The following is a 21,684-nucleotide window of genomic DNA, read 5'->3' as shown; positions in this document are numbered from 1 at the left end:
GCGTGAATTTCCGAATTAGGGGGGGTCAAGGTTTTATCCAGGGTGCTTAACGTACAGAGGCACGCCGTCTGCTTACAATGCAAAAAATCTTATTGCCTAATCCGGCCCTCCCATTCTTCTCTGATATTTAAGCTACTGTTTTATGTCATGAAAAAAGACATAAGATACTGTTAGGCAGCTTTCTCTTGCGAACAATATCACCTCCCCGAAGGGAAAGCAATACTTTTTCCAAAATGTACTACTTGATATCGTTTTTATTGTGCCTGAGGGCTGAATAGTGATCGACCAACGGGGCACCCTTCCTTTTAGTGCGAATTGCAGATATATGTTCACATTGAATTCACAACCTGGTTCACCTAAGAACCCCTTGCCACGAGGGCATATGAGTAAGTAAACAACATTCTTGCACCTATAATTAGCTAAGAAATTGGTCCGGTACTTTCTGCCGAATATGCCACGTTACAGCGCACGCTTTTGTAACCCATGCCATTACAACGCGGTCATTACAATGACCTCGTTGTAACAACGCATGCCACTACAACGCAAGTCGGAACAACGACTTGCTCTAGGGGGGTCACTGGATGTTGGAATAGTATAATTTACTATTCCAACTCCAGTCTGTGCAACAGACCCCTAGAGCAAGTCGTTGTTCTGACTAGCATTGTAATAGCATATGTTGTTACAACGCGGTCATTGTAATAATATGCGTTGTGTTGCATGCGATGTAAGTTTCCCCTTTCTGCCTTGGCACTCAACCACAGAACCCCCCTAATGTGAACTTGCAGAAACTACATGTCCCACCTTTAAAATTGCCCACCACTTCCTTAATATCTAAAAGATTTTATTATACTTTGCCAGTATTGGTTTCTACATATATGTGTGTACTAACCAATTACTTAAACTTTTGTTCTTCTTGTATGCCCATAGGGGTTTCTGCCACATTGTTTTGCGCTCATTATTTAACAAATGGCAATTCCTATTGATAAGATATTTGAGTTGGTTACTGACATTGTCTAGTAAGATGCACCATCCTTTCTGTAGACATCTTTTTCTCCCTAGCCTACATTTCTTTAATATGATTTAGCCCCTTTATAGGATTGCTTTATCAATCCACTAGGATAACCCCACTCAACCAACTTCTGTCTAAGAATATCTGCATGTTTCTCAAAATCCATCCTACCATTACAGTTACTGCCTAAACACAGAAACTGTCCAAAAGGGATATTCTCTCTTTGGCTCTTGGGGTGAAAACTCTGATAGTGTAGAAGGGTATTCCGGTCAGAGGGCTTCCTATATAGTTCATTTTCCAGTTCAACTTGTCATTCTTTAATATTCCAATCCAAAGATTCCCAGTATACATTCCTCCTGTCCTAGTAAACTTCAGATTTGGATCACCTAGACTCAGCCATTCAATAACCCCAGCACAAAGGTCTTCAGTCCCTGTCCAAATGAAAAAAACATAAATTTATAACAAAACCAACACCCAAAATTCTCAGAAAATGGGGTGAATTAATTACAAATGTGTATTTCTTCAAAATCAGCAACATATAAACATGCAAGACTAGGGGCACACGTGGCCCCCATGCTGGCCCCTTTCAATTGTATGAAGAGTTCATCCCCAAAAAATATTAATCCTAAGTATGATCCTCATGCAGTCCACCATAAAATTCACATTAGGCATTACACAGATCCTGTCAGTCTGGGGTATATTTGTATGCAGTGCATCAATATCATGGGTTACTAACTATTTAGTCTCTCTAGTGAAACGTACACTCTCAACCTTGGCTATCATATTTGTGGTGTCTGTCAAAAAAGCATTTTGTTTAGATATCAGCTTTTTGAGAAAGAAGTCAACATGTTTACTCAAATGTTCTGTAATAGAATTGAAACTCGACACTGCACTCTTCACCACAAAGATGGCACTACTTTCACTGTGTAGGTTCGCAACAGGCATTTTGATGTCTTCTTAGCCAATTGACGGTACCTTCAGTATGGTAATTACTAAGTGCTGTATTCATAAGGACTGTGGCACCAAGTGCCTCAGACATATTTCACCTTCTGGAATCCCTCAACGTCTCTGCATTCTCTGCTCAGTGACAGGATGCCACAGCAGTCTGCCATCTAAGATACCACAGTGTCCCCTCTTTTCAGATTCTAATGTGTTTGCTTCTCAGAAATGTAAACCGATGAATGCCATGAGTTCTTTTGTGCTGCTTTACAACATATACAAACTAACATCAGTGCTGACAGATCTTTATGATGTGTTGTGGTGTCTGACATCATCATAAGCCTTACTATTTATTTACATATCCCCCTCACCTTTCTTCTGATTGGTGGTAGTGGGTCAGGTATTGAAAGCTCAAGCAAGCAAATGTCCAGGAGAATGAGAAGGTTGTGTCCGTCTACAAACTTGTTCCATACTAGGTGTCTGTTTTGTCAGATGCACTGATTATGACAGAATGCATGGTAGATGAAAGAATGTATTGCCCTGGAAGGAAAACATGGACCATGAATGAGAATCATTGAACTGAACATATATATATATATTGTAAACTAATTTCAAGTAAAGCTAATGTAAGAAACTGTCTGGTCATTGTCATTTCAAGAAATAGAAGATGGATGGCCCTCATTGGTGGGAGGAGTTAAAATATGCCAGAAAGTACGGCATCCTCTTTGGAAGTGAGACCAGACCTACTGGGATAGACTAAGCTTAGGCATTTATATATGCTCCAGAAAACAGTGTTTCTTTGAAATTAGACCCCAGCTAATGTTTAATAAGACAACCACATGCACACCAACAATCAGTGAATGTAAAACATTATGTAAGACCAAATATGTAAATTTGATGCACAATTCCATACCCATAATTTGACAACTCTCTGGAAGAAAGATTAGAAATTCGCCTTGCTGATGGGAGGCCATCATCACAGGGCACCTTGTAGAACCACTTCACTTACCCAGGCACATACTCCGCGTCACTCAAAAGGGAATACCCATGGCAAAAAAAGTTAACAAATGTAAAAAAAAAATGTGCTGCGGGCATTACCAATCGGTATGTTCTTTTTGGAGACAGAATAACAGGCAGGATCAGATTCTTCTTTGGATGAGTTGATGATGCTTGTGTTACTGTCTCTGAAGTGTACACCTTTGTAACTCGTATCTAAAGACTGATAGTTTGGTTAGAAATGATAGTTTACATTTTATGATTTCTAAAGTAAAAACATTCCATAAATTTAAGGTTGCATGTTTTCATCACTGAGCATCCCTCATCTACATACTCCTGTTCCACAAGGAACTTGAACATTGTGTACAAGGGGGGGTCTTGTAAAAGAAAGACGTCGGACGTTGTTTCTTCAGCAAAAAAGTTTTTTTACGCTTGGCATGGAATGGCTTATTTTTGGACATTGAATAATGTTGTCTCCATGTACTTTTTTGGCCATATGTGACAGGTTGTATTTGTATTTTGGAGGTCAGAAGGAGCGTGAGGATCTTTGGATAGTCACCTGAACCACGATGGACTTACCAGCATCTATCCCTGAAATCAAGGTATAGTACATTTTCCCTTAGAATATTAGGGAAATTATTTTCATTTGGTTAAAGAAAATGTTGTTTTTCTGAAATAAAATAGGCAGGTTAGACTTCTGCAAAGTTCCAGCAATACATAATATGTTTGCAAATCTTTTGAGAGGCGTACAAAAGTGACATTGGATATTGTATGTGTAAATGTATTGGTAATACAGTGTTAAAGTATATAGATCGAAACCAGTTGCCCAAATAGCTGGTATCCTGGCTGTACCAAAGTGAATAGAATATGAACCTTATAGTCGGGTAGTAACCTAAATAAAAACCTGAGACAGAAACTAAAAACTGAATTTCTTTCTTCATGCAACCTCTTACGCATGCTTTCCCATTTATGCAAGACTGGAAAATGTCAGTGCTGCAGCTAGTGAATATTTCAGGATTCATTCCGGGATAGCAGTACCAGTTTGAGAGTCTGCATATACAATTTATATTGTCTTTCTAAATTGATACATTGCCAGTTTCCTGTTAAATTGTTTTTAAAATTGTTTTATTGCTCTCGCATATCCTGTCCATGACATGATGAAAATAACAATCTCATGTTGTTAACTCTAAAATCATTGGATAAAAGGTTTATTTTATCAATTGCATTTATTATTAGCTATCCTAAAGATAAAGACTAGGCTTTAATTATTATACTCATTTTAGTAGTAGGAAAATTGATTATAATGTCAATTGTCACTCTAGCCAGTGCTTTCATCCACCATTCAACAGATAGCGGAGTGTTACTATTAACTCAAAAGGGAAGAGTGCATAAGCATTGACTGGGCATAAGGATAAATAATGGTTGTTGAGAATGACACAGGTGGATTCACATTTGCTGTCTGTGCTAAAATCAAATGTGCACATGGAGACAATAAAGCTTTTAATCACACCTCAACAGTGATTCAGCATAATTTCCCAAAATGATTTCACCTTTGGATGTGTGATATACGCCTGTGCAAATTATATTTTCACATGTCCACATAATAGCAATGTGATAGGTGACTGGTGTCACATTTCTTACTCTTCAGCAAGAGTTTAGTATATTCTGAGGTAATGACTTTATGCTTTGTAACTGGTTATTGGTTTCTGTATGTTTTTGATGTATGTTATCCCTTTTCTTCTATAAAGTCTTTGTGTTTCACTCTCATGTTTGCGCTTGAAAAGGATTTTTTTATTGGTTTGTGCATGTACTTGATGTATCTTATACCTCTTCTTCCATGAAGGCTTTCAGTGTAGCATTCTCAAGCATGCACCTGAAAAAGGCATTCAGGCAGACTGAATGTTTATTGAGAATGTTGTAGAAATGAGTTGGTTTTCCTCTGCTAGAAAGACTAAAATCCCAGAAAGGGGTTGATAGGCACTCCACTCGAATCACACCAGATCCAACAACTAGGAGAAAAGGAGTTAAAAAACTATATTACAGTACTCTTTGGAGGTGCCCAAAGTTTTTCCACTTTCAAATCTATTTCTCATTTCAAACATCTTTGGATCTTACCACCAAAACTTTCAAATGAACACAGATGATACCAGAACTCTCCTAAGTCTTGGGAAAAGGCAGTTTTCTGTTGAAATGTATATGAAACCTGTTGAAGGTCCACAATGCCAAACCGTAGTACACATTGTAGCAGTAGAGTCTCAATGTCCAAGTACTCATTTCATGCCACTATCCTGTTGTACGAGTAGATATTTATTTCCATGCCAGTACAAACATTACAATGCCAAGATTTTAGTTGGCTCAACCTTTTTTAATAGGTGGTTTACATGTGCTTTTAAATGTACCACTGCTCCTTCATTTACACTCTACTGTCGCTTTCTTGCTGAAATGTGGAGTGTTCTGGGCAGGGTATGCTGCATTACAGGTCAATGGTAGCATCCCAACTCTGCCCTCACAACGTTTTGAATTATATTAAGTATCTTTTTTTTTTGATAAACACATTTTTATTGATTTCACAGAAAGCCCCAGCCAATCATTACGACACCATAATAACAAACAGATGTATGCAATGTTCTGAGTATCCCATTCAACAAAGGTGGATAAAATTGGGATGATACACATGTGAACATTCCCGGTGAGATTAAAGCATCCATCCCAACCACTTCCCCCAGACCCTTCGATATTTCTTGGGACAGCCACGTGCCTCATACATAATCTTCTCCTGCCTAGCGCACCAGTCGACCCCAGTCCTCCACGGCCCAACATTGGGGGGGGGGGGGGGGGGGGGGGGTCAGGGCATTTCCAGGCAGTCGCTATATCTCTTTTTGCCACCACCATTGCTGTAATATAGAACAATTTCTCATTCCTAGACCCGTCCAGACCATCTGTAATGCCTAAAATTGCGTGTTTTGGATCGTGTGGGATTTCCCACCCCAATACTTCGGTAAGTTCCTCCTCAATGTCCCCCCAGAACTGCGCCAAGCGAGGACAGGCCCATACCATATGGAAAAAGTCGGCAGGTTCGTGACCGCATATATCACAGGCAGGGGTCTGGCGAAGTCCTGCACGGTGAAGGCGTGCATGGGTCAGCTAGGCAGAAAGCAAATAGTAAAGCTGTACCATGCGCAACTTGGCAGAGGCGGTAATTGTCCTGGGGGCCATAAGGGCGTCACGCCAGTCTTCTTCCGCCAGGGTACCCACCCAGACCTCCTATTGAGCCCGTAACCGATCTAAAGATGTTGGGGTATTGTTGATCAGTGTACGATAGATGCCAGAGATGCCCCTCTTCCCCAGGTCCCCAAGCATGACCTGTGCCTCGGGAGGGCTATGGTCAGGAAGCCGTGTACCAGCCATAAGGTGTGCTTGAAGAGCATGGCCCAGCTTTAAATATCTGTAAAACTGTGACGGTGTAGGGAGTGTCTAGTTTGAAGGTCTTGGAAAGAGTGCATGTGATCACCCACCCAAACATCGCCCAGCTGAGAAATACCTATAAGGTCCCAGGACCGAAAACCCTGCAGTCCGGTGACCTCCTTGAGCCAAGTGCCCTGCCACAGGGGGGTGCACTGGGTCAATGTGTGTGTCCACTTGGTGTGGCGCAGTTCGGCACACCAGGCCAGCAGCACCAATTGCGGGACGGAATAGGCTCCCTATACATCATCGACTGAACTCTGGTCAAACCCATCTCACCAAGCTCCAGCTTATATGCTGGATCAGACCAGCCCCCGTTAAACCAATCGTGCAAAGATAGCAGACACGTGGCCAAATAATATAAGTATAAATGGGTCATCCCCAGACCCCCATCGAAGGAAGGGATCCTGCAGACGTTCAAGGCCATGGGGGCCTTCCTTTCCCCCAGATGAATCTAGAAGTCATGCTTTCAGAAACCAGGCCCCCGGGAAGTTGAGGGGGGTGTTTTGAAGCATGTAAAGGAACCTGGGGCGAATCATCATTTTGAAAAGAGCAACTCTCCCCATGGTGTTCAGGGGCAATGCTTGCCACTTCTGGGGGTCAGCCTTGGCCCTTTTCACCAGGGGAGTAACATTAAGAGCCCAGCAAAGTTCAGGGAGTAAAGTCACCCATATTCCCAGATATTTGAAGGATTGGCGACGGAGCGGGATGTTGGACTGCCAATCGAAACATTCTCTAGACACGTGGAAGGGGACCAGGACCAACTTATTGGGGTAGAGCCGGAGGCCGGAAGGCCGTTCGAAGGAATGGAGGATCTGGAGGCGGTGAGGGCCCAATCGTGTGGGGTCCGCCAAATAGATGATGATGCCATCCGCATAAAGGGCGATTTTATCTGGTTCCATATTGGGCCACTCCCAACCTTGCACCTGTCCGCTCGAGCGCACCAGGGCCGCCAAGGGCTCCATCACCAAAGCAAAGAGCAGGGGGGAAAGGGGAAAACCCTGCCTCGTTCCCCTGCCAATCAAGAAGGGTTCCGATAGGGCTCCGTTCACCAGGACACGCGCTCTCGGACGAGCATATAGCACGCGGACTAAACCTCGAAAGCGGGGCCCGAAGCCCATCTCGACAAGAACTGCCTCCAGGAACCCCCAATCCACTGAATCGAAGGCTTTTTCAAAGTCTACAAGAAGGAGCGCTGAGTAGGGGGTAATCAAGTGACGGTGGGCCAGGGCCAAATGCAGTCGCCGGAGACAGTGTCGGGTACCACGTAAAGGCATAAATCCACATTGGTCTGAATGGACCAGCGTGGGCAAGAGGGGTTTGAGTCGCTGTGCAAGGACCGTGGCGAACAACTTCAGCTCTGTGTTGACAAGGGAGATGGGATGGTAGTCCGTACACCGGGGCGAAGGTGGCTGGGATTTGGGAAGGACCACTATGGTGGCCATATCTGTTTCAGGGGGGAAGGAGCCCTTTTCAGCCGCCTCCCGGAATAGGTTAGTTAGGTGTGGGATGAGGGTCTCACGGTACAGAGCCTATTATTCCTGGGGGGGGGGGGGCATCCGGTCCCGGCGTCTTACCGGAGGAGGTGAGGGTAATTGCCTCCCCAATTTCCTCTTGGGTTAATGGACTGTCCATGTCATCCTGAACAGTGGAAGCCAAGCGAGGTAGGTAGCCGTTTCCAGCCCCCATCAAGCCCGAGTATATTTGGTATCTTATGGAATCTGTGTTCCCATTGAGATTCCTCCCCCTGCATGCTTGGCTGTATATGCTCTCTGGGTTGTGTTGTTACCAAGAGCTCTAACTTAGCTCACATGATCATGGAAACCAGTGTCCATGCTTGTCCTGCCAAGAGCAGACTGACAGACAGAACAGCGCATCAAACTCCGCTAATGCTGTTAAGAGTGAAATCAAATTACAGTGTGCCTCAGAATCCTGTTTTAACAAGAGGAAGCAATTATTTTGTGACTAAACACTCACAAGTTTCTCTCCTTCTTCTGTCTCTTCATACAGTGGCAGATTTACTTTCCAAAGTTGGTAGAGAGGCCACCGGCTTTTCATTGAATTTGCACAGCGTTGTGCGAACACGGGAGACTGGCATGTAGCCTTGTTTCTCCCCTTTGTGTCACCGTATTCCTTGAGGCAAAGCCATGCTCTTTCCTACCCCAAACACTCACCCTCTTTCCTGCTATGCTACGATTCTTGATAAAAAATGGCTAACCTAATGTCTTCGTGTTACTGTGGAATACAGCAATGGCAATGAGTTTGAGTATCACAACCAGTATATATAAAATATTGAAGTTGGTAAACTTTTATATATTTGTTGTATTGATCATTACTTGCTTAAGGCCCGATGTGAACAGGCTACTCTGTCATAAATGCAACAGATTACCCTGCCCGCCAAACCATTAGTCTGCCTGCCTCATTTAGTGACAGCCAGACCTTAAGTATTCTGTTGATGGAGCCCTTATTGTCTCTGTTGATGGAATACTTCTCTCGATGGCCCGATGGAGTAGGGGCCATCAGAATAAGGACATTACGCTGCCTGCCCTATTTAGGGTGGATGCTATAATGTTTTTTTCCCCTGTCTGTCACCACCAGGAAAAACCTGGTGGTGAGGAAGAAGAAAAGAAAATAATGAACCCCACCCTCCCAACCTGGGAGAAACCCCTCAGGGTTTAAAGGCCGTTAATTTTTTTTTCTTTAGAAATGAACTCCCACTTTGGGAGTTTCAGTTGTGAAACTTCTGTCAGCCACAAGAAGTTATAGCCATACTTCAGTCTTCTGAGACCCTGTAAGTATTGTAGGATCCATTTGGCAGGCCTTTAGGTGTGAGCCCCGATGCAACTGGTGTTCTCTTTTTTTTTTTTTTATTTATTATTGAGGATTCATGTTACATTATAGCAATACAATATGAATACATTTTTGACTAGATAAGAAAACTGAATGAGATATAAGCAGATTACAAAAATAGCAAGAAAATATGAATAAAGCAAGAACAAGGCATGTAGAAGTCGGTTAACGAATTACATTTCTAGTGTCTAATTGAGATTGTAAATCATAGAATGATGTGGCGTCGATATTGATATTGAAATTGAGATGCGTATAATAAAACAAAGTGCCAGCTGCCACAATCAGAGGAAGAAAGAGAGAGAGAAGGAACGTATAGCTAATGAAGGTATAAATATTAGAGTACAGACATAGCCATATTCTGAAAATCAGTAAGATTACGACAATCTACTAGTGCGCCAAGCAGCCACTGGTGCCCAAATCTTCAACCCCAATTCTCTTGATTTTTTTCCCTTGCGTTGATACAGAGCCGCCTCCACATTATGTATACCTAGAAATCTGGATAACCACATTTGAAAGGTTGGGGCCTGTGTATCTTTCCAAGCTGCTGAGATTAAGATTCTGAGTACAGCAGTAGAGAGGAAAATTAGGGCTTCAGTCTCAATATTTAATTTCAATTGACTTTGACATCCAATAATCATGAGTGTCGGAGACAAGGTTATCTGGGCATCCAGCAATCCTAACCAGAATGATTCGATCTCTCCTGTTGGCAGACGCCGTGGTTGCGCTTTGGGTGCCTGTACTATTGCTCACCTTGTGTTCCGTGCCCTCTGCCTTTCGCCTTGCTGGGTTGCTGCCTCCTCGTCCCCCGCTGCCGCCATCGCCGCCATCACCAGCTGCGGCCGCTTTGCGGGGACGGACTGCATCTCCCGTCGTCCTGTGCGGCAGGGGAAGCCACAGTCGCAGGTTACGCGCCAGGAGGCGCTTAAGAGATCGGCGCCCCTTCGGCAGAGCGGGCTCCTGTTGGCAGACGCCGTGGTTGCGCTTTGGGTGCCTGTACTATTGCTCACCTTGTGTTCCGTGCCCTCTGCCTTTCGCCTTGCTGGGTTGCTGCCTCCTCGTCCCCCGCTGCCGCCATCGCCGCCATCACCAGCTGCGGCCGCTTTGCGGGGACGGACTGCATCTCCCGTCGTCCTGTGCGGCAGGGGAAGCCGCAGTCGCAGGTTACGCGCCAGGAGGCGCTTAAGAGATCGGCGCCCCCTCGGCAGAGCGGGCTCCTGTTGGCAGACGCCGTGGTTGCGCTTTGGGTGCCTGTACTATTGCTCACCTTGTGTTCCGTGCCCTCTGCCTTTCGCCTTGCTGGGTTGCTGCCTCCTCGTCCCCCGCTGCCGCCATCGCCGCCATCACTGCCATCACCAGCTGCGGCCGCTTTGCGGGGACGGACTGCATCTCCCGTCGTCCTGTGCGGCAGGGGAAGCTGCAGTCGCAGGTTACGCGCCAGGAGGCGCTTAAGAGATCGGCGCCCCTTCCGCGTCGCGGGACGCGCGCGGGCGGCGCTGGGCTAAGCCCGGGACAAGGGCGGGACCGTCTGTGGCCGTCCGGGGCCGGTCGAGGCTGGGCTGGGCCCACTCCCTAATACCTGCGTTGTGCTGCATAAGGTATAGCCTGACATTTTGTGCTGTTTGACTGAGACTATATTATACTGGTCTGTGTGATCACACACAGTTTATGTCCTGGATATTGTTATTTAAAACGTTTTATAAGTGCGCATAATAACATCTACATTTGCGCACTATGACATCACGCTCTTTAAAAGGCAGATCCTCATTGTTGGGAGGCACAGTTCGAGGTACTCTGGACAATTTTATTACAAGGGCTGCTTCAGTCCTTGAGAATGAGATTGCCTTGGTGGAGCGTCGCCTTTCGGCCGAGCATTTGCAGGGCAAACGCTCCTCGCTTGGTACTATCCAAGTGGCTGCTTCCCCGGTTCATTCATTGCCTCCACCGTGTTTAATAAATAACTCGCAATTTGTCCCCGGGTCGCTTGTACTTACACGACACGATGTTCCCGAGACACAATCTTGTACCAGTTCACCATCGTCTCCCTCCACTCTTAATGTCAACCCTTCCTCTAATAATATACCCTTTGGCTCATCCCTGACAAAGTCCACTAGTGTTACCTTCATCGAGAGCCCACAAAGGAAGGGAAAGAGAATAATTAGCGGAGGCCCCCCCCCTTTAAAGAAGAGGAAGAAGGGAGTAAAGAAGCATGCTAAATCAAATCCTCCTGCTAATATTAAGTGTACCCAGAAGGATAGTAACCCTATGATTTCTCACCCTACCGATGTTACTCAGTCACACGATGTTCAAATCCAGCCGGAATGTCATAATTGCGATCTATTGACTAATGAAATCGTGGAACGAATAGAGATACTTGTAAAATCTCTTCTCCTCTCACTTTTAGAAAGAGCTAAGGGTATGATGAATCGATTAGGGTTAATTGAAAAATCTGTTGCGCAAAACACTGACCATATAAAAGATTTACTTTCGAATACAGTAGCAATCCAAAACACCATTGCACATACTTCCTTGACAACAGTGAGTGATAATAAACAACCAGGGCTAGACCAAACGAAAACAAAAACACAACTATCCTTAAATTCTAATAACCCCAAATCAGGACAAAATATTAATATTGAGCCTGATCATGGTAATAAAAATTCTACTTCTAAAATTACCAGCTCTGAATTCACACAGCACTTTTGTAGATACTGTACAGAATAAAATTGAAGGTCTTAGCTGTCAGCATATAGATTTACCCCCGGAAGCAGTTCCCTATGTTATAGTTTTGACAGGGGTTCCAGTTCTGGAACCAGGGAAGAGGGAGGGCTACAACGAGTTAAAAAACAAAGCAATGTATTGGTTGAGAAAGAATAGGCCCCTACCGCCCCACATTAATGGTGAAATTTTACATGTCCGTAGACTTGGGTGGGTTGGCTCACGTCCAAAGGACATCCCAGGTGATGTAATAATTGTCAACTTCAGAGACTACAGAACCATCACGCATATAGTCAGTTGGTTTCACATTTCACATCAGACTACTATAAGAGCATATGACCTGACTTATTTCTATCCACAGGCGTTAAACAGGAACCCAACATCGTGCAGAACACACTTACGCCCTCAAATAGAGCCCTCTAATTTTAATCTTCATATTTCCAACCGTTTCCTTCCCCTTGGAGGACTAGAGGACGTCGATTGACTCTCCTTGGATGGCCATTTGCGGACCCCAGATAGTGGCTTAAGGAAGGCTTTATTAGATAGCAATCTTTGCCTTCCTGCTGTAAACCTAATTGCATTAAATACCAAGTCTTTGCAACCACTGCCATCAAACATTGCCCCCCAAGTAGCAGATGCTCCGATGATAACTACGACTCCTCTATTATGTCCCAAGGTTACACAGAACTCTAATTTAATTAAATCAGAAGTAGCGGTTCTATTCTGGAACGTAGCGGGTCTTCGCTCCAGATTAGGAAATGATGTTTGGACTAGTTTTAGCGTAAATTTTAACATCCTGTGCTTACAGGAGACATGGCAGATAACAGCTACACACCTGAATGGCTATAGAACATACTTTTCACCTGCCCAACCCTCAACTTTTGGTAGGGCTAAGGGTGGGTTAACCACCTATATTTCAAATCTGATTGAGCTGGATGAAATTAGGACTATAAAACTCGATCCTAATTTCCAGCTCATCAGTCTTACATTAAAAACAAGATATTGCTTTCTCCTGGTCAATTACTACAACAACCTTACCGATCGAATGGCTCTGGAATTAATTAATTCCATTTCCACTCTAATAACATCTCTCATTAAAGATAAAACCATAGAGGTGACTATTATCTGGGGCGGTGATTTTAATCAGCCTATGTGTGTCGCATCTAATCAATTTTTGTGTGGTTTGAGTGATGAGATGGATAAACCCATCTCTCACTTTGCTCACTCCACTCTAGGCAGTTCTTTAAATGAAATTATCTTTAAGCTGGACATGGGAATTATGAATAGTTTGCATGATTTAAATACTCCCCCGGCCCCTACTTTTCACGGGCGAGGATGTAATTCTACTATTGATTACATCCTGCTTTCTAACAGTGCTGTAGGGAGGGATACAACCTTCAATATTCATCGGATTGCACTGAGTGACCATTACCCTATCAGTATTACCTTACATCTCTTTAATAGGCCTAACATTAAAATTCCAAGCCTTCTGGACCAAAATGATCTAGAACTGTCCAGATTAAATGGTTATTCGTTAAAATGGGCCCTAGTAGACCCAATTGACATTCTAAAAACGGTGGTCACTAAGGCATATCTGTCCATCATAAAATGCCTTGACCAGTCTGTTTCTGACACAGAGGTTATTGCCAATTTTGGCATTGTGACTGAGGAGATCAGGCGGGCTTTGACGGTTAAAAAGGCCAAATCTACCCAAAATAAAAGAGGCTGGTTTAACCACTCATGCACTACGGTCTACTCTAAGTTAAAATCTGCCCTGTGCAAATCGGCGAGGGATCCCGCCGAAATATCCAAATTAAGGAAGGCCTACAATTGTGCCTTAAAAGAAAGGAAAATGGAGTTAAAAAACCAGCTCTGGGACGAACTGCATGAGAGCTGTTTTAGTAATAACAATACCACTTTCTGGAAAGTGGTTAGAGCCCCATTTCTTACTGATAACGGTAATATGCCCAGAGTGGAGGTTGCTATAGATGAAAGGGACTGGGTTGATCATTTTTCAAGAATATTCTCATTAGTTCTACCAGCAATTGATTCTGGCAATACTGGTCCTTATTGTCAAGGGCTTTTGTCTTTTCCGATTGATATAACTATTACTATTGACCAGGTCACACGGGCTTTAAATGCTAGTAAATCAGGGAAGGCCCCGGGGCCTGATGGGGTTCCAATAGACTTTTATAAAAGTAATACCGAACTCTGGATCCCTTTTTTAACCAGAGTGTTCAATGCACTATGTGCCACAGCCATTCCGGAATCCTGGAAAACATCTATCCTAGTCCCGATCTTTAAGAAAGGGGACAGGAATTCCGTCACCTGCTACCGCCCCATCTCTCTGCTGGATTCAACGGGGAAAGTGATGGGTCGGATTATGCTTGATCGTTTGCAGGAGTGGGCAGCGGATAATAACATCTTATCCGACCTACAATACGGGTTCCGTGAAGGACTGGGCACCATAGATCAGGCCTTAAATCTATCACTTTTGATAGATAAATATGTTAATATCAAGGCCGGAGCACTCTACATGGTCTATGTCGACCTGTCATCCGCATTTGACTGCGTAAACCACGCTAAACTTTGGTCCATCCTCTTAGACCTAGGGATGGACCAAACCGCAGTCACTTTTTTAAGAGAAGTTTATGCGGATGCAAGTGCCAGAGTGAGATTCGGAACAAACGGCGAACTGACTGCATCCTTTGGGATAGAAAAGGGGGTGAGACAAGGTTGTGTCCTGGCTCCATTCCTTTTCACCCTCTATACTAATGGTCTGGAGGGTGAAATGTTGAAGGGAGCTCAAGACCTTCCCATGGTGGCCAACCGCCGTATCCCGGCACTTTTGTATGCGGATGACGCGGTTATTTTGGCCCGCACCCCAAATGAACTCCAAGGGGCTTTAAATAAATACGCTTCTTTTATGTCTAGTCTGAACCTTAAGGTCAATATAGGGAAAACCTTCGTCATGAAGGCAGGTGTCAGCAAGAGTACTAAAACCAGATCAATATTTTTGAATAGGGAAAGTTTAGCAATTACTGACAGCTATCCCTATTTAGGTGTCATGATTGATAAAAAATTAACCTGGAAACCGGCAGTTGAAGTAAGAAAACTGCAGTTTGCTAGAACCACCTCCGCACTTGTGAGTTTCTCGAGAAAACTTGAGAAAAAAGCACCTGCGGAGATGGTAAAGATCTACAAAGCCAAATATATTTCAGTGGCTTTGTATGGTGCAGGAGTATGGGGCCACGTGTCTGTGGCGCCCATTCAGACGATAGAAAACAACTTTTTGAAATATCTTCTTGCCCTATCAACATCAGCTGCAAACTGTACCTGCCACGTAGAACTAGGTCTTTCATATGTTTCTGACCTGGCAAAAATCCAGCCCCTTTTATTATGACATTGAATATGGACATCTGATAAATCTCTCCTTACACAAACTATAATTCAAGACTGTATGGACTTAGACAACGTTCACAGATCTGGGTGGTTATCTTATGTTAAAAATGTTTTGACTGATCTAGGCCTAGAAAAATACTATAATGATCCTCCTACAATCCAGGAGTTAACAAGAAAGGTCTTTAACGACCTTTGTCATACACATCTTGAAGATCTAAGACTTAACTCGGAGGTCATGAAACAAACGGTTAGACACAGCCTAACAGTCCAGACCGTCTTTGGGATGCAACCTTACCTGACTTATAATACTACTTCTTACGAGTTATTTCTTCTGGTAAGGTTTAGACTGAATTATTTCCATCGACTAGTCACATTTCCGCTGAGAAATAACTGGGCCAACATAATTCCACCTTGCCCTTGTGACGGGAGTTCTTCCCAGTCTACAATTCACACTATTTTATTCTGTAAATATTACACAGATCAGCGGAAGAAATTATTAATCCCCCTATTAAAACGCATGGGCTTCCGTTCCTGTCGCCCAGCTTTACTGTTTTTACAGTCACTTGAGGGGGAGGGGCTGGTCTATACTGTTTCTAATTTCCTACAGTACATTATGCGCCACAGACAGAACTTAGGCTGACCTAACCCAGATTTTATTTTATTTAAATAAATCGTACCAACTTAATTGATGTTCTACCCAGATGTGTATTTCATAGCTTAAATTCTGAAAACTGTCATTATTGTGATTATTTAAATCAGCCATGACCTCTAAACACAATGAATTTTAAACAAATGTCTTTTTTAAATATGTATTTAATGTGTATTTTTAAACTGTATCTTTTATGACTCTCTTTGGTGAGCCGAATAAAGAAATGTTTGATTTGATTTGATTTGATTCGATCTCTATTTTAATTGATTCTAGTTTCTCGCACTTATAGAACATATGAATGATGTCGGCTGGGCCTTTACAGCATCTGGGACAATTGCTATTGTCCCTCTTGCCCCAATCATGAAGTTTAGAGGGGGTGTAATAGAGATTGAATAATGTTTTAAAATGTTGAGCTCTTAAATTGGAGGAGCGTAGGATTCTTCTATCCATTTCAAGGGCTCTATCCAGGTCAATATCCGGATCCTCCAACTTTGCAGCCCAGGCTGCCTCGGTTTTACCGATATCGTCCTGGGATTCTTGCAAAAACAGCCTGTATACACCATTAATTTTAGGATCGCCAACCTTCAATCCAATAACTTACACCTCTCCCTTAAGACGATTCGGGGCCTTATTGATCTGATAGTACTGACCACCTGAGCATATTTATAATCTTGTACACCCTGAAGGGAGTACCTTAGTCTTAATTCTTCCAGAGTTCTACACTCATCCCTAAGAATTACTTGCCCCAGTGTCAGGATACCTTTTCCTGCCCAGTATCTCCAGGGCCCATCTGGTGTTCTCTGTTGCACAAATTTAGTCCTGCAGCCTGACTTCTGATGAAGATTAATTCCATGGCTGCCTTTCCTAATCAAGTGTGTTAATCTTCCAGTCTCTTCTCTAGGATAGTTGAGTATGTTTTTTTTTTTAAAGTCCTCATTAGCCTCGATTACCAATCAATGGTGTATCGTACTCCAGGGCCTCCCTTTGATTAGCGCCAGCCAGAGATCTTTATTCCACACCGAGGATGGGTCACTCAATACCATGCTTACTAACCTCTTACCACGCTTACTAACCTCCAACCATAGGAAACTTATTTTCACCCGTCTACTGCGAAGTCACCAAAGAAGTAATTGAGCAATATAGTATAGAGGTCTAATCATTGGACTGGATTTAAATACATTGTTTCACCCAGTTCTCAGAAAGCCAGAAATCATTACGCTTTTTCTTAGGTAACCTATCCAACTGATTAGTGTATTTTATTGACATCAACCATTCTATTTTAATTGGAGGTGTAGATTTAACCCCGTGTTTGCAAATTTCTCTGCGGGCCAAGAGTATCAGGTAGAAAATCTAATTCTTTGTGTTATTTGTCATAGCTTTACCATGCTCCATCATCCCAAAAAAGACAAGAATTTTGCTTACCTGGAGTGGCTCTCCAAGTATAGAAGATATTGTGTTACTCACATCCTCCCAGAACTCCTGAAGAACAGGACACTCCAAAAACAAGTGAATGTCGTTTCCTTTTTCTTTACCACACTTTGGACATCTCGGAGTGGGGCCCTTCCCTATTTTAGCCAGTAAACTCTGTGAGGACAGAAAAGGTGGTTCCGCTTTGAATTTGCAGCACGGACTGTTGAGTATAAAAAGTTACATGATACTTGCCATAATTCTTCATACTGCTCTCCAGGCAAGATCTTCTCCCAGAGTAACGATGGTAGATTGAAGTCTCCGTCTGCCAATTCCATTAAAAGCCAATACCAGCCAATACCCCTTTTTTCCGGGACATATTCGTCACCATCCTTGATTCCAAAACATTTGATAATCCAACACTAGCCCCAACAGAAAGGAGCCAGCCTTTTATTTGAAGGTATGTAAATCTTGAGAGCTGATTTTTAGTTATTTCTTGGCATTTCTCCCATGAGGTCAGTGTTCCATCCACTATCAGATGACCCCAGTGTACTCTTCCAGCTTTTTTCAAAGGAAGGGCCAGACTATCTTTGGACCACTCTGGTGAGCTGGGCGAGTTCCAAATAGGAGCCATTCCACTGTAATAGTTCAAATTTAATTATTTCCTGATTTTGTACCATGTCTCCGCAAAGGACTGCAAGACTTTAAGTCTCACTCTTTTGAAAAAACGGAGATCACCATATTTGTGAATAAACCCATATTCGCCCCTTCCACCTCCTGCAGCAGTGCTTTAAACATATTCCCTAGATCAGAAGAGTCCGGTAAACGAAAATGCACTTTCCCTGATTATAAGAGAAATACCCATGCGTAATACGACAGATCTGGCAGTCGTAGCCCCCCTTTATCATATTTCCTCCTTTTGATGACCAAATAAAGCTGGTAATTTTGGATTGAGCCTTATTAAGCCATATTTCCTTAAACGCCATCAGAAGATTCTGAAACAAGAAGGTATAGTTGAGTATATTGTACACTTTTTCGCAGAGCACTTGGAGATGAAGGGGGCATGAGGAGTGGTGGAGATGGTCTCTCATTTGCCCCGCCAGAGATAACAGCTTGTTGCAAGGACTCTGCACAAATAAAGAAAAATGCACAGGAATATGGGACCTTGGTGTATAGGGACTGGGTCTTCCTACCACCTTAGTACCCACGAACCCGGGACTGACTAGCTATAGTGTCTCACTTGCTCTCCTACTCACTCATAGAGAAGCAAATGATCAGACACCTCATAACACAATACTCCTAGATCTCTCAGGAATCTCGGTATAAACACTTTCGCTCGATTTGTACATGTCCACAATAAGATCTGACAGAGACACGAAGTAATTTAAAATATTTATTTTAACTAACGTGCCCTAACATGCAGTATACGTGCCACAACAAGCAGGAAAATGCATAGTACAAATACAGTCAGCATAGCAGCTAGTCCATAAATCATGAAGGGCGATGTCATCATAAACAGACAATGGAGAAAAGACTATAATGCCTAACCTCCCTCCCCTTGCTAAGAAGAAGTATTATTATATAATAGAAGATCTCTGGGCTTTGTCAGCAGATCCCATACCTTAGCCTATATATGGTAGATCTACATCATAGGTGCTGTCTCGCTCTTCTCCCAGGAAAGGTCCCTCTCCCAAGTGTGTGCTACCTATTTGTGTCTTCTAATAAAACCCAAGTACATTTGTCCAAACAATAGCTGCATCAGTATGTTTTGTCTAAGGTCTGGCCAGAACAAAATAACTAGGGGCATTGTTGTTCGACTTTGCACATAATGTTCAGTCTAAATCCTAGGAACATGCAGAGAGTGAACACAGCGATGAGTTCTCATGTGAATTCAGTCATTGAAATATTGCAAAAATAAAGACGTGTAGTAACATGCGTAAAAGCAGCAGGCAAGCTGCGACGTGCTCATGCTAACATAATGAAAAACGACAATGTCCCTATGGGCCACGTGACAAGCTGACACCCCAAACTAGCAGGTTAATGGACTAGAGGATAGTTTCATTAGAAGTTGATGTTTATCCGCTATGCTGCAGCAGCAGTTGCCATTTTGGGGATTAGACACCATTTTAAAAAACAGGCTAATTTTTTCACAAGACTAGGGGCCATTTTGGAAGTTAAGATCAAAATTATTTAGCCATAGCACTTGGGATTATCGTGGAGTCAGTTACAAGTGTTTTAAAAGTGAGTAAACATCTGTACAGCACCATGAACCTCACCAAAGTCATGCATCATGATCTCAAGTCCAGAGAACAGAGCTTGCTTCTGTAAAAATATTAAGTGTGAAACTGTGACTGCAGTTTCCTAGCTATCATATCATAACTGCCATCTTTGATTTTAGAAGTGTTAGGTCTTGCATGTCTTATTGCACAAGCAGAACAACTGTTCTCAACTCACAATGATCACAGGTCCCTTCCCTTGGCACAGTTGGAAATTGGCCACCTGTTCATAGGTGGTATAGATGTTACTCTTGGAATATCAAGTGCCTTAAACAGCAGTAGGTAGGTATGGTTACAATGGAGAGATAGTGTAGTTGAGGTGGAATAACCTAAAGGATTCTTACCTGTCAAGAAAGAAAGGGAGGACAACATCAAAGTTTCAGGTTCATAAGAGGTTTGTGACTAACCATTAATATTATTTTGGATAAATTAAATACAAAACCATTTGTGATGGATAAGGAAGATGAAGGCATGGAAGGAGAATAAGAGGGCAGTGAGTTATTATATCCCCTTGTACTGAAAGGAAGATGGGAAGTCAAAGGAGGAGGAACCAATGGAAATGTGATGACATTAAATGAAAGGAATATCACAACCAGTAAACTATGATTGACTTTTACCTTGTTTGAGGGGACTGAGTAAGAAATATTGACCCCGTGTATAAACAGAGGACTGGAAGTAACAAGTTGATATTTATGCAAATGGCACATGACAATACGCTGGCCTCTGTTGTATGCTAGTGTCTGATGTGTGGCTGTGTGCCATTTCTGTGTTGTGGATCCCTTCTGTGGCTGGTGTCCAAAGGAGAGCAAAGGCTCTTGGCATTTGGGAGAGTAACATGATGTATGATTCTCCCGAGGAGTTGCTCAGCTCCATGTTACCTGGGTACCTAAGATCACAGACATGGATTTCAGAGCAGCACGTGCCAAGTCATTTATAACATTTCCTGGTAGCCTCAAGTTTTGCCAGGATCTCTGCTCCACTTATAAGATCAGCTTTCATTAATGCACCTTTGGTGTACCTGTCAACAACTTGGGCAGATTGTTTCAGCAAGGAGTAGATTGGTCCTCTGATGCAACTGGAAGCCCAGAATGTTTGAGATGACAGTGGAAACGCGATTGGGGGTTAAGGACAGGGGGTCAGGGTGGAGCAACTTGAGATACGCAAGGGTACAGCCTGTACTTCCTAAAAGTATTCCTCTTTTTGGTGTGAGGTAAAGTGTAGTTAAGTTCTTGTTTAGTTACCCTTGAAACTTTATGAAATCCAACTGAAAAATGTTTTGCTTGTCCTGTATGCTTTATTTTTCTTCTCAGAATAAAAGCCTGCGATAATGCGATGTATCCATTGTTTTGAAGTGACAGGACACATTAGTAGATTTAAGTTGATTTATTAAGATGTCAGGAGCGACCCCTGGAAACACTAGCCACCTTCTTCTGCAACTGCCTTCTGCCTCTCTCTACATTCCACTCTAGACTCAGAGAAGACAGGTTGCTAGGGAACAGCCAGTGTTCCAATGCATCTCATCAAATGTACATATAAAAACACTTTAATCAGTTTGGAGAATATAACACATTGAAGAATGTTTCTTATTTTTGTAAGCAAATTACTTTCTAACACAGTAATCTGATCAGGGAATGATTTAGGGCCTTATTCCCAGTGCCCTGGATTCTTTTTTTTCTTAGAAACAGGACCCTTTCTAAGTTTGTTTTGTGGTAGGGTACATTGAAAAAGTCAACAGACTCTATCATGCCAAGCTTAAATGGGAACTTAAAGATTATCTCCTGTCGATCATCAACACCTATTGTGTTGCGCAGATATGCCTCTTTTGTTTCTTACTACAATTTCAAATGCCTCCCAAATATACTTGAGTTGTAGATGTGCAGACGGCATTCTCTTCACCTGTTCAGGAAGTTTGCTACCTATGTTTTTCGTCCCTGTTATTAATCAAAAAGGTGATTCGAAAGTTCAGTCATGGCCAGTAC

The 21,684-nt window shown here is 42.9% G+C and overlaps 1 protein-coding gene across 10 annotated transcripts in view; it reads left to right on the top strand.

The window, feature by feature from the left end:
- Positions 1-21,684, top strand: part of LETM2 (leucine zipper and EF-hand containing transmembrane protein 2) — a 283,485-nt gene that overhangs the window by 22,186 nt on the left and 239,615 nt on the right. For 4 of the 10 annotated variants that reach the window (XM_085633952.1, XM_085633950.1, XM_085633944.1 and 1 more), the window contains exon 2: positions 3,475-3,546. The gene's annotated coding sequence lies outside the window, so the exon portion shown is untranslated. Of the gene's footprint in view, positions 1-3,449; positions 3,547-21,684 lie in introns of all 10 variants that reach the window. The other 6 variants (XM_085633949.1, XM_085633942.1, XM_085633943.1 and 3 more) reach the window with 2 other exon arrangements.

This window comes from Triturus cristatus, chromosome 11, assembly GCF_964204655.1.
Source record: "Triturus cristatus chromosome 11, aTriCri1.1, whole genome shotgun sequence".
Classification (NCBI taxonomy): Eukaryota; Metazoa; Chordata; class Amphibia; order Caudata; family Salamandridae; genus Triturus; species Triturus cristatus.
Note: the sequence above shows the minus strand (reverse complement) of the source record. Positions and strands in the feature narration are given on the sequence as shown.